This window comes from Pinus tabuliformis, chromosome 6, assembly GCF_031772625.1.
Source record: "Pinus tabuliformis cultivar Carrire ecotype Pingquan chromosome 6, CPIR1, whole genome shotgun sequence".
In the NCBI taxonomy this organism is placed as follows: Eukaryota; Viridiplantae; Streptophyta; class Pinopsida; order Pinales; family Pinaceae; genus Pinus; species Pinus tabuliformis.
The window spans coordinates 637096620-637110050 of NC_142292.1; positions in this window are offsets into that span (position 1 = coordinate 637096620).

The window sequence follows — 13431 nt, forward strand, 5'->3', positions numbered from 1 at the left end:
CCGTACCGTAAAACGTATTCTGTGGTTTTGCGAAAGGTTTGGCACACCCTCTGCCTAGATCTCAAGAGTAGTTTCTTTTGGCCTTTTTCAAACTCTATAACTGAAAAATTCCATCCGAGCATTTGTCACTTCGGGCTCGTTAAAACATCGAAGGAGACTAGAGTCATCTTTAGCTTTTTATCGACTTAAAAAGTGAAAAAGCAAGTTGTGTCTACAGCGTCGTTATAAAATTTATTTTAAACGGAACATAATCACCTCCTATTCCTACGTTGATCTGTAGGTTGAGAACATGGAACACCCCAACCAAGGAATTCCCCATGATGGAAATCCTAGTCCTTTCTCCTCTTGGGGAGACGTTGGTGCGCCCCACATGGCCACATTGTCACTTCCAGGACTGACATTTGGCCTGCCAATATGGCTATTCTCAACCAATGTAGTTTAGAACACCATGGTTCCTGAACAATCGAGTCAACAGTTAGATCAGTCTAGAGCTGCCCAGTAGGCTTCTACTTCCTATAACTCTTCCTCCAATCCTTCATCTTCGCAAGGTAGAGCCGGCAAAAGCCAAGCTCCCATGGAGAGGAAGGAGAAGAAGAAGAGAGAGAAGAAGAAGAAGGAGCCTAAGGCGACTGGGGGCAGGCAAAAGACATCTGACAAAAATCCACACACAGCACAGACCGGGCCTAAATCGCCATGTGTCATATGTAGAGGAGACCACTTCCATAAAGATTGACCCTGTATTCCCCGAATACTAAGGGACTGGTCCCCTCGTTTGCACAATTCGGGAGCATCAACCTCTAATAGCCATGTTAATTGCTTACCGTAAACCAGCGAAAGTGAAGGTTCAAGAAAAAGAGGGGGAGCAAGATCCCCCTGCAGACTGTGTGAAGGCGATCACGCCATCCACCGCTGTTCGTTCTTAGACGAAGCGAAGAGAGTTTGGAAGATCATCCGGTTTCACCATTGAGACTTCCTCCTGGATACAAAACACTCGTGCCAAGTCCTTCGTTGGTTGAGAATACAGCTGGCCTGCTCAAGTGGTCAGCTGAAGCGTCAGTCATTGAAAATGAACCTACTGAATCCAGACCGGGCGAAAGTCCAAAGGTAAAAACGACAGTTGACCCGGTTCTTCCTTCAGAAGTTTCATCATCAAATGACACCATCATTGAAGATTCATCTTCAAATGACACCCTCAATGAAGAGAATAAGGATGACACCATCCAGATTCTTTTCATCAACACAGACTTTGATGAGCATCAGGGCAATGCGCCCATTCCTTTATCACAGGAAGGAACATCATCAGGGTCATATCCGGCCGTATATTCGATCCCATCACCAAGCAACCTGGTTGTATCCTTTGATTGGAATCAACTAGGCAGACCCCGGTTGCCTGCCAATATACCATTCAGAATCATAGTCCAAATCTACAGAATGGTAATGGCTGGCACTATCATTGATGAAGGGGCATCTGTGAGTATCCTTTCCTCTATTGCTTGGAAAGCACTGGGTTCCCCGACGGTTTTGCCTGAGATAAGAAATCTCTCGGGTTTCGATAAAGGAACCAGTCGACCATTAGGGGTCCTCCCCAATGTGCCTGTTACATTGAAAGGGAAGACCGTTCAAATGAATGTGATGGTCGTTCAAGGACCCTTGGATTATAACCTACTCCTTGGACGAGACTATATAGTGCATGGGAGAAATAGTCTCCTCACTCTTTAGAGTAATGTGTTTTCCACACGAAGGAAGAATGGTCAAGCTCGTAGACCAACTTTCATTTCCGGGATCACGCATCGCAAATAGTCACATACCAACCCTGAATGGTCTATTCAATCAAGAAATGTCTCCACCCCCAGTCCTCCTTCCCGATTAGTGCGAGTGATTCGGAAAGATGGGACTGGAACCCAGGGGGCATGCATCCTGGTCTGCTTCGGGTAGAGAAAACTTTGGGTATACGATATAATTTCCGCGAGAGAATATGACTAGTCCGTACCCCATCCGTGGATGGAAGAGGGGTTGTTCTGGAATAAGATTCTTTTGTCAAAGTTACGTGTTTGACAAAGGTCATTCACCCTTTTCTATTTCGGTAGACATTGCCGAGGAAATGTTTTGTTTGAAAGATTAACGAGACAATCTTTGGGTAACCAGAAAGAGGCAAGCCTCCCTCAATAACACAAATGTTTTGTCTTTGAGTAGTGTTCTTCTCTTGTCGCAAGTAGCTGCTCTCTTGTCGCAAGTAGCTGTCCTCTTGCGATCTTGCGAAAGATCTGTTAAAAGTTGGGCTGACGAGAAGACAAGTATCGCATAAGACCCATTAAAAATAATGAGAAGACAAGTATCATTAACATTAGACTGGCAAGACCACAAGTAGCTGTAAACACCCAAAGAAAAACAGAGGTGGGAAGGAGGAGGGGCAGCCTTGAAATTGTATTTTATACATGGGGGCATGCAAACCTTTTGGAGTGCAAGCAAAGAGCGGTTATTTATCTATTTTTTGGATTAGTCGTTTCCGAACTTGCATAAAGAAAGGATATGGAGTAAAGCTTAGTGAAGATGAAACTCCTTAAAAAATAGAGATCTCACAGGGGACATTTCTTATCTTATGACTGGTATATCGAGCAGTTTTATGTGGAATTCATTCTCGTTAAAAAATAAAACATAAGCATTGAGCAGTTTTATGTGGAATTCATGCTCGTTAAAAAATAAAACATAAGCATTGAGAAATATTTAGTGCATTCAAGCTCATTAAAAAATGAACCTATCCTGGTAAATAACCACTGTGATCGTAAATTTATCAGCCATAAAAAGCCTTGGTCGTGTTTTGCACCTGCCACCTCCACTTTCATTTGGCCGATTGTTCACCTCCATATGATTGTTTACCCATTTTGAGGAACAGCTGCGAAGAGTGATTTCACCTAGCCATCCTTGTGACACTGCCGTGATTGGAAAATTCCAACCTGTACCTGGAATCAGTTGCTATCCCTGTTTATCACTTGTTCCTCAAAAGACGAGTCTTCTTTAAGCTCTTTTCATCTGACTCGTAAAATATGAAAAGTTTGCCGAGTTTTGGCCTTCTAGCTCGTTAAAGTGACCGGAAGAGCTATCCCTCCTCTAGATTTTAATCCTTTTGGACCTGAGGGATTATTGCACAAAAAGGTCGAGCGCTTGTTTTATTCGGCTTGTTAAAGTTATCGAAAACTCATCCCTTCTATATTGTTTTATACTTTTTCGGACTTAAGGGATTAGATGACGAAAAAGGAATTTTGGAGTTAACTTTTTGTACCTTTTCAGACTCTCTAAAAATGAAAAGGACCGAGTTTTCCTTGTCGTTAGACTCGTTAAAATGATTAAATAGCGACAAACTTGTCTTTAGATGAGAACGAGTTTCCCTATCGCTAGGCTCATTAAAACATAGGGATGGGCTTGCCCGAAGGGCAGGTTATAGAACAAGCATATGTTATCCTCCTCAAGCTTGACAAAAATAAAGAGGTACTGGTCAGAAATGACTGGGGAAAATTTGGGAGAACCTCAAAGCTTTAATGGTAGCAAGTCTCTCTTGAACATGACACTTTTCCTCTGTACCACGTCGGGTTGGGTTGTTTCATTCACCGGTCTCATCACCATGGTCTCGCCAAACCATCCACATTTGGGGTAATGCTACCGATCCATCGCATCAATGTCGTTATATGTTCAACAGATGTTGTTCAGAAAGAGTCAACCGTGTCCCATCCACTGCCATACATTATCCTTCATCCATCCATGACCGCCACCCTGAATCATATGTCACAGATTGTTTTCACCTCCACTAAAATCATTAGCTCCGTTCCGTGTCAATGATGTGGGATTCATTAAGGCCCTCCTTTGACGGATCGCTTCTTTTCGACTTCAGCTCATTATCCAAGAAGTTGATCTAGGAACAACCCCCCCAGTACTTTGAAGCTTGCATGCCTCAATGGCAAGTTTCTCACTTCCGGCGACAGGTATACATCAATGACCTTCGACCAGAAGATTTTGCGTGGTGTTCGACGCCAAGTCCTTTATTCACACCACGTGAATTGTACTGCAGTACCTTGAGGGTCATTATCATTATCGGTGATTCCTCTCGCGCTTGTTAACGGTTTACATCATTGACCGGTAATCAAGCGATGTCTTTCCATGTTCGACTTCGGCGCAATTCTCACATGGATCGACTTGTACTTAGAGTGAAGATCGAACGAGTTTGAAGACCCCGGATCTAGTTTCATCCATCCGGGCTGCGATATATATTCAGGAAATATAAAGACATTTGACATGTACATCATTGCAGCAGATGATCATCCTACTCAAAGGATGATAATTTTCGCCAAAATTATCAGTCTGCCATCAGACGATTGTCTGTTCTATGTACCAAAATGAATTTATAAAGCTGAGCATGGGAATGCCCGCATCAGCTAGATCATGAAAGCAGAATGAATCATAATGTATTGTATTGTATCTTATTACAGGTCACCTCTCAGCGATTGAATGAACTTCGGATCCTCCTGATAAAGCATTTCACCCGATAAACGACGTCATACTTTAGGGGGCAACTGTTATAGACATCTTTGTGCCTTACAGCATGAAGCATGAAATGTCCATAATCTAAGGGATCCAAAGTACCTAAGCATGTTGTTCCTACCCCTAGAGGAACAAGGTCAGCAAACCACATCACTGAATAAAAGTTCTCCACCTGAAAACACTCAAAAACAAGGCAATTCTGGATCATGTCAACTGCTCCATTGAGCATCTGCGCTGAATGTCAAGTGCTCCACTGTCTACCTGCGTTGAAAGTCAACTGAAAAGAAGGCTACCTGCGCTGGGCGAGTTTGGACATGTGGCACAGTCATTCCTCAAGGTGTCAATGCCCAGGAAGCTTCCAAAATGACACTTGGATCAAGGAATTCGACTGGTGATGAGTAAGAGGGTCTAGATCTCCAAGTGGAAGCAAGAACCTTCAATTGGACTCAAGAACTGAAGAATAACTAAAGTGAGAGAGGACACTAGTCAGCTTCATGCCAGCCTCAAGCTGACTCATCCTTTCTCCAAAACTCCTATATATAGATCTCTCTCATGAGGTCTAGGGAGGCTGGAATCTTGTGAATGTAAGGAAGTTCTGTTGGTTTGAGTTTAGAACTATTGGGTGATTTGCTTTGAAGGAGGTGAAGAGGAGATTTCTTTCTGCTGGGAAGGTGATGCTGGATTGGGCCTCTTATGGTTGTATCACTTCTTGAACTTTACTTCTCCCATTAATAAAGCATTTGAGGTTCTTCTATATGCATGTGTCTCAATGATGTATTGTTATACTTGTGTATTTGATTTATTCTAATCCTTCAATCAATTATGAATGTATGCTTCTTGTAGTTTCCCTCTCTTTCCATTTTGAAGGATCTTGGTGTAGCTGGGACAGTGAAAGAGCAAGGAGCTGGGAGCAAGTAGCAAGGAGAGAAGATTGGATCAACCATTAGCGAAAGACATCGGTTAGTGGATCTCTTTCGCCCCTATTTTACTTTCATAAAGAAGAAATCTTAGATAGCTTTGCTTCGATTGTTGCTGAGGTACTATCACCCTTAGAGTGGGATAGGGTCATTCCGTATTGGATACTTTTCCCAACAACAATACTTCTCCCACCAGAGTGAAAAAATCCTCATCATCATCAGAAGCCTGAACTCCTGAAGGCCTGCCAAGTGACCTCATGCCTAAATATATGCATGTATATGCTGAAGTATTATGCGAACTATCCGTTAGTAGACTACCCTATGAACTACTCTGCAAGCTACCCTACATGTTGACGGAAGAACCACCCACGTAACTCTGAGAGCCACTCACTGATGGACCTGACACTGTAATCGTTGTACCTCCTAATCCCTGACCACAAGATCCCTGTGACTGACTAAGCTGCTCCTGAGGGTTTCGTGGCTCTGGATACTCTAGCTCCCATGACCTCCTAAAATATCTATCCTCCTCAAACTTCACATCTTTCCTCACAACCACTTTCCTCTACGTAGAAATATAGATCTAATAAGCTTTCGAGGTCTCGCTATAACCCACAGAGATGCCCTTGTGTGTAGTGGGCTCTAACCACATCGTGTTCTCCTTTGGGACATAGGAATATGTAAGGCACCCAAAGATACGAGAGTTCCTAACATCAAGCTTCGTTCGAGAAAAGCCTCCTTCAGAGTCACATTCCCCAAGGAACGGTGTGTACTCCTATTCTGCAAGTACACAACACTATTGCAGACCTCTGCCCATGAAAATAAAGGTAACGCCCGATCATGAAGCATGGCTTTGGTAGCCCCTACAATGGATCTGTTCTTCCTCTCTGCAACCTTAGACCCACCTTAGCACAAAAATCAACAGACTCACCAAGGGTATACTCCCCTCCATTGTCTGACTTGAGGACCTTGATGTTCCTACCTGTGTAGGTCTCCACAACAACTTTGAACTCTTGAAACCACTTGAATAAATCACTCTTGGTCTTCAAGAAATAAATCCAGGTCTTCATGGAGTGGTCATCAATGAATAAAACATAGTACTCATAGCCACTAAAGCATACATGAGACATCTAACCACTCACATCAATATGAATCAAGTCAAGGATCTTGGTCGCTCTATTGTCACTGTTGTGAAAAGGGGATCGTGAAAACTTCCACATAGCACATCCTCTACATACGTAAAGGTGATTAGAACTCAAATCTCGCACATCAGTAGTGATCTCTAGCAATGTACTCAAGGCCCCATGATACATGGGCCCCATCGTGTGATGCCAAATGTCACACAACCCTAAATTGCTAGATCTATTGTTGGTCGTGTCTTAGGTGTTACTACTCAATGCCATCAAGGGCTTGAATGAGAACATGTATACCTTGGCATGGCGCACACCAATTTCTCTAGCTAAAGAAGCTAGAGTTCCTTGAGGATATATAAGCACTTGCCCTCTATTGAACAATACATCATACCCTCTGTCCTCAAGTGTTGAGATGGATATCACGTTCTTCTTCATTCCAGGCACATATAGAACAACTGACACTTTCAAGGGAGGTTTGGGTCCCCTAACAAGTGTCAATGTCCCCACACCAACTACTCTAACAACGCTGTCATCACCAAGTACTACCTCCACATTAGTATTACTCTCTAAAAGCTTTAGGATGTACTCTCTGACTCCTATCATGTGGCAGGAAGCGCCACTGTCAACATACCAAATAATAGAAGATTCCCTACTACTAGTGGGCAATGCACACTCCCTATGAACTTGTATGGTAGGTGCTCTTACTCTAGTGGCCTCACAAGCTATGAACCCAAACTCTCCATCAATGCTCTCTGATAAGCTCCCTATCTCTACAGAATTTTCCATGGGTTTATCTCTCCCTTTCTTGTTCTTCTTCTCCAGACACACAACAACATAGTGTCCCAACTTTTGACAATCCCAACATTTGACTTTCAAATAGTCCTTCTCCTTGTTCTACTGCTTACCTTTACCTTTTCCTTTGCCCCTACAGTTGGAAGCTTTCTTCCTTGTTCTGCCCCTCTTTCCTCTTGCTAACAATGCCACATTGTCACCCTCCTCCACCTATTTGGCTACCCCAAGATGGTTCTTTCTGAACTCATTCTGAATTCAATCATCCCGCAACCTCTTCCAATTGGGAAGGTTTTCCCGTGAAACAATTCCATCCAAAAAATTCTCCCAAGTCTCGAGAATACCATTATAAGCAACCCTCACCAACTCAGTGGGTTCAATGATCTCACCTATGGCTACCAAATCATCTCTCGCTGAAGTGATCTTTTTCGAGGTATGTTGTAGCACTGTTAGCCTTAGCCATTTTAATGGCCTTCAGTTTTTCCTTTAGGACTATTTTTCTATTTTCATTTGAGCTCTGGTAAATACTGGCCAAGGTTGTCCACATATCATGTGCATAAGTATTTCCTCTCACATGAGGAATGATATGGTCTTTGATTCCTTCCAAAATCAATCTTTTTTCCTTAGCATTCTTTTTGTTAAACTCTGCCAACTTTACAGGATCAAAAGGTACTACTACTGGGTTCTGTGTACTATTTACCATAATGCCCCAGACTTTTACTTCCTCAAACATGCTCTAGATTCTCTCCTTCCATGCACTGTAGCTGTTCTGCCCATCCAACCTATCTTCAACTCTCAAACCCGAAGACATGTTTCACTATCCTACCAAACTGAAATTTTCAAATCTATGGTAAAGGTTTCTATTTTCTATGTAACAATCGGCTTGCTGTAATTTTAACTTTGCTGTCCCAAATTGCACTTTTTAGCGAACCAAGCTCTGATACCATGAAGAATTTCAACCCCCGCTTAAATAAAGACCCAGTTAGTCTTTTATTTCCATAGTCACTTTTTCACCTTCTAATTCTTCATTGACTTTAGTAAAGTCACCTTTAAATTAGAATGTAATTTTACCACTTATAAAGGAACTTTTAAATTAGAATGTAACCTTACCACTTATAAAGTTACTTTTAAATTAAATTGACTTTACCACTTATAAAGTCAATTTTAAATTAAATTGACCTTACCACTTATATAGTCACTTTAGGAGAAAAGTACAAATAAATTTGGACACTTTTCCCTCCACTAAAGATCAAAGCCTTAGGGAACCACTTGTCCTCTTGTACCAAAATTTTAACTCATTCTCTAAAGTTTCCAAGAGAGATAGAGCTAATATTTAAATGATTAAAATTATAATTAATAATCTCAATAGCGTTTCCTCCATCACTTGTTATTGAATTTTCACTTAACTCCATAATGTCTCACAAATACATACCAATAAGAAGCTTATTAAGAAATATCATCAGATTATTCTACAAGCTTCACCCAACAATATTCCTTTTAAGGTGTACGATGACTAAAAAAATACACAAATCATTCTCAACCTCATATTTATATGCATGAAGTATGTTGGAGGTTTGTCCTTTTATCATGGCACCTAAAATTCCCTCACATATGATAAAAGGAAGTAAGATTTCTATATACATTACAAGATGATTCTTGGACAAAACCAAATTTGATGGAGCACATATTACAAGTCATCCACTTGGGAGATTTAACCTTGCCAATTTCTAGTCCACATTTAAAGTTTCCAATTTCAGATCTCCTCTCTGAATTATTCCCACATAATTATGATTCTATCACATGCTTCCAATAGTTTTCCCTAAATGAACACCTAGATTCCTTGATTCTTTTGGAAGGCTAGTAGGTGAACCTAAGGAACCTTTGGATAACTTGTCCCTTAATTGACTTATTATTGTAACACCTTTCCTTATGTAGGTGAATAATGTTTGTTAGTATCTTATTTGTTTGAAGAAAGTGATGGATAATATGTAGCACTTGAAGATTTATCCTCTTCATCCTGCTTTGGTTATTTTTGTTTATAATTCTTAGTTGGATTATCAAAATGGTATCCAATATCCTTTCTACTCAAATATCCCTTCCCTTTGCTTTCCTTGGTTTATACTTAGAACTAGGGATTAAGTGGTTCATATCATTTAGAGCATCAATCAAATCCTTCTCCCTGGTAACCATAAAGAAAACTAAGTGCAAATTTCTTTTAGCCTCTAATTTTTTTTTTAGGTGTTTGAGCTTTTCTCTTTCATGTGGCCTTGCTTTACTTGACCTCTGAATATCATGCTTTATTTTCGAGGAAACCATATTTGATAATTCTTCCTCCATAACAAAACCTACTTCATTGATATGGGATACCCCATCCACTAGATTTTAGCCTAAAATAATTGATAATCATATATCTTTGATCAAATTTAATAAATCCTCTCTTTCTATGGTCTCTTCTTCAACTTCATGAAGAAGAAGTTGAAGAAGACTCTTTTGGACACTACTTTCTTTTATCACTAGAAACAATTTATGTATGTGAGATTATTCATGGGAGCTCAATTATATGCATTTGCATATCATTTCTATAAGGTTTATGCTTCTTCATACCATTTAATTTCATGGAGATGTGTTGCCACTCAAACTTGATACAATGGAATACCTCAAGTTTGACCCAAACGCTTCCACTTTCCTTAGTGTGGAGCACATTCATAGAAAAAATCATTCCTAGATTCAATATTTGTATAATCTATTTTAGAGATGGTGGTAGGAGAGTATTTTAAAGAGGGGCATAGGAATTTGTCGTGGTAATCTACTTCTGCTTGCCATGGAAAATTGTTACAATACTTGATCCTGATAGGATTTGAGCCCTCACCACTCACTGTCACCTCATTCCTTAACAGCATTGAAGTATTTTGGTGTGTTCAATTAACTAACAAATAAATTTGAAGAGATGGTTGGAACTTGTTCCTTCTTTCCTAATCCGTTTCCTTTATCATTATTAGGATATCCATAGTGAGGTGGGAAATAGTCTTGACAATGGACCTAATTTCCTCTATTATGCTTTTCTCATCATTTTCTTCAAGATAATCGCTTTTTTGTTTTAGCCTCTCATGAACTATAAATGTTGCATGGAGTTATGAGTTTTCTTTGCCTTTACTTTCCTCATACACACATATACCAACTTCATGAGACATGTCATCAATAATTTTTTTAGGAGTTTTGCTTTCTTTGATCTCTAGGACTACTCATGCTCTTATCACTCTTTCAATGGGGAATTGACTCTGGTTGTGGTTGTGTCTTCGTTTCCTATTTTCCATTCATTTCCATAGTGTTTTTCTTCCATAGTGTTTTTCCTCCCTTTGTACTGCTCATCTCCACTAGTTAAGTGCACACCATGAATAGGTATATACTTTTTTTCACGTTGTATTGGATGGCCTCAACCATGCACCCTATTTCATTAAAACGGGATTAGGAGTGACTCTAGGGGCCGTGCTTGGAGTTTTCAAACTAGACTCTTCTATGTCAAGATTAAGTAATAGGTCTTCGATGTCAAACTAAAGTCATAACACATAGAATGGAATTGATCAATACCAATGCTCAAGAAGATATCATCATCATCTTCATTTTGAGATATCACAAATTATTTATATGTCCCTACAATTCGAATCCTAAGAGACTAGTTTTACGTAGCTTTGGAAGCTTTCTTCCAAGGATGAGTTTAGATGGGTAACAAGAACAAGTTAGTTTATTTCGAAAAACTAGATTTGCTTTTCTTTCTTTCAATACAAGTGTTTTTAGGTACAATTGATTCAAATTGCATTTCTTCCAAAGAATTCCAGGCCTTCGTAAATTCCTTATAAAAGATTTGATGAGTTCTAACCCTTGAAATTTCATTAAGACAACCTGCAATAGCAAGCATTACGTCTCCAGGTTTATCCCTAAATAGTATGTACTCTCCAAAGTTAGCAACAGCTGGAACCGTAGCTGCTATTGTCAACTGAGAATGTAAGTGCCTTGTCACCTCCTCCAACTTGATCTCTTGCTCTAAAAGTATTTTCTTCCCTCATTCCTCCCACCACCACCCTAGAGTTTTGTTTCATTATTAACCTTAACCCTGAGGTTTGATACACATCTCTGAGACGACTGTAATATGCGTTATGGAAAGCAAAAGCGGCCGAAAAATTGTATTCTTCGAACTGAAATATGACCGATAATTCAACTTTGATCTCTGTAGGTACGGTGGATTTAGGCGTAACAGATAACCAACCAGTCACAGATACTAAGATTTCCAGTTTCTCGTTGATGCCTCACGTCAATGAGTGCAGTACTCCAGTCGACACTTCACAAAATAATACGAATCAGCAAATCCAGCATGGGCAACGAAGCAGTAATAAATCAGATGTAGCAGATCGCGATATTTCCTGCTTCTCCGTGATGCCTGAACCTCTCCATGACTGCGGTAATCCGACCGAGACTACAGAAACTGCTGCACTCCCAACTTCAAATCTAAATTCTATGGCCGTAGAGATGGAGAGTTCGGGTGGGGTGGTAGAGGAGAATTACATGGACTATGGGGAGTTGATAGAATATCCACTCAGGCACTCTCCGCAGTGTGTCTTTCTCAGACCCGTGCCAGGGGTTAACATCCACCCAGACTATATCTGGGAAGGAGGAAAAAGGGAACCTCCAGTGCCAAAATAAGTAGTATATTGCAATGAACACTCGCGAACTTCCTGCCATACATGTCTCTGGGTACTACTGATTTCATTTACATATATTTTTTTTTTTTTAATTTGTGCAGTTAAACTAAAGCTTGGATTATTGCAGTTAAAGTAATGCGATTATTGGATTATTTTATTTTGGTTGGATAGGAAATTATACATTAATGGGGATGAATCTGTATCTATGTGGTTGAGTTTTTAAAAATACTTTTTAGCATTGGTAAATATTTGGATAATTTCTTTGTTTTTTTTTTCCAAGGAAAAATCTTAATCTTTCATTAGTTTTGAAAAATTATATATAGTGGATGCTTGACAGCCTATGCATCATTTGTCTTTGTCAGATATGTCAAAAAAACCATCAAAAACCCTTGGATAGGAAATTATACATTAATGGGGATGAATCTCTATCTATGTGGTTGAGTTTTTAAAAATACTTTTTACCATTGGTAAATATTTGGATAATTTGTTTGTTTTTTTTTCCAAAGAAAAATCTTAATCTTTCATTAGTTTTGAAAAATTATATATAGTGGATGCTTGACAGCCTATGCATCATTTGTCTTTGTCAGATATGTCAAAAAAACCATCAAAAACCATTCCTGTAATGGTTGTAACACAAAATATAATAACCACTCAGGGTGATAGCCAAATTGTGTCTAATTTATATGTTCATAAACTGTGAGTTCTAGAATATATACACCACTCAAGTTGATCTCATAAATAAAAACTATGATATATACAGCATAATATATAACCGACAAACATTTATCAAAAATTAGGTTCCATCAACCCGATGATATGTCTGATCTATGTATGGTCTGTGATAATATTGGTAATGTGTAGTACCCCTCTGCTCATGTATTATCAATTGTCTTCTGAGAAGTAGCATGGCCTCCTTGGAAAGGTCTTCAGCGATGTCATTATGTTTCCTTATGTTCCCTGTAAATATGATGACAAATGATGGAATTAAATTGCTATTTGAAAATATTCACTTCATCCAAAATGTTTGTAAGTGTGTGTGCATGGCAGCTCGTGATATTGTTGAACCAATTTATAATAGTTTTGTAATCTCTGAAGATCTGAATATTTCTACAATCTTAGTTAAGAGAGAAATGTAATAAATGGCGAAGGGTGATTAGTTCAGAAAAGTTATTCGTTCCTTAGCAGAGTCCCAGCTTGACTCTGTAATAATGATGTTCAGTGAGGTAAAGAAGGAAGCCACCCCCACACCCATGTTGTTGGGCTTCCGCGTCGAAGAATGCCCATGGGATGAAATGGTCAATCGGTTCCGGAGCTAGAGGTATGCGTGGTCATGGCATTATATGTTCGGGCAACTCGAGATATGAG